Raw genomic sequence first — 1,057 nt, 5'->3', positions numbered from 1 at the left:
GTGAGTGGGTGAGTGGGTGGGTGAGTGGGTGGGTGAGTGAGTGGGTGGGTGGGTGGGTGAGTGGGTGAGTGGGTGGGTGAGTGGGTGGGTGGGTGAGTGGGTGAGTGGGTGGGTGGGTGAGTGGGTGTGTGAGTGGGTGGGTGGGTGAGTGGGTGAGTGGGTGGGTGAGTGAGTGGGTGGGTGAGTGGGTGAGTGGGTGGGTGAGTGGGTGGGTGAGTGAGTGGGTGGGTGAGTGGGTGGGTGAGTGAGTGGGTGGGTGAGTGAATGGGTGGGTGTGTGGGTGGCTGGGTGGGTGAGTGGGTGTGTGAGTGAGTGAGTGTGTGAGTGGGTGGGTGGGTAAGTGAGTGAGTGGGTGAGTGGGTGGGTGGGTGGGTGGGTGGGTGAGTGGGTGGGTGAGTGGGTGAGTGGGTGGGTGAGTGGGTGGGTGAGTGAGTGGGTGGGTGGGTGGGTGAGTGGGTGAGTGGGTGGGTGAGTGGGTGGGTGAGTGGGTGGGTGAGTGGGTGAGTGGGTGGGTGAGTGGGTGAGTGGGTGGATGAGTGGGTGGGTGAGTGGGTGAGTGGGTGGGTGAGTGGGTGGGTGAGTGGGTGGGTGAGTGGGTGAGTGGGTGGGTGAGTGGGTGAGTGAGTGGGTGAGTGGGTGGGTGAGTGGGTGGGTGAGTGAGTGGGTGGGTGAGTGGGTGGGTGAGTGAATGGGTGGGTGAGTGGGTGGGTGAGTGAGTGGGTGGGTGAGTGAGTGGGTGGGTGTGTGGGTGGCTGGGTGGGTGAGTGGGTGTGTGAGTGAGTGTGTGAGTGGGTGGGTGGGTGGGTGAGTGAGTGGGTGAGTGGGTGGGTGAGTGAGTGGGTGGGTGGGTGGGTGAGTGGGTGGGTGAGTGAGTGAGTGGGTGGGTGAGTGAGTGGGTGGGTGTGTGGGTGGCTGGGTGGGTGGGTGTGTGAGTGAGTGTGTGAGTGGGTGGGTGGGTGAGTGGGTGAGTGGGTGGGTGAGTGGGTGTGTGAGTGAGTGTGTGAGTGGGTGAGTGAGTGGGTGAGTGGGTGGGTGAGTGGGTGAGTGGGTGGGTGAG

Source organism: Lampetra fluviatilis, unplaced genomic scaffold (genome assembly GCF_964198595.1).
Source record: "Lampetra fluviatilis unplaced genomic scaffold, kcLamFluv1.1 SCAFFOLD_196, whole genome shotgun sequence".
Lineage (NCBI taxonomy): Eukaryota > Metazoa > Chordata > Hyperoartia > Petromyzontiformes > Petromyzontidae > Lampetra > Lampetra fluviatilis.
The sequence above is the reverse complement of the archived record's forward strand: the minus strand, read 5'-3'. Positions refer to the sequence as shown.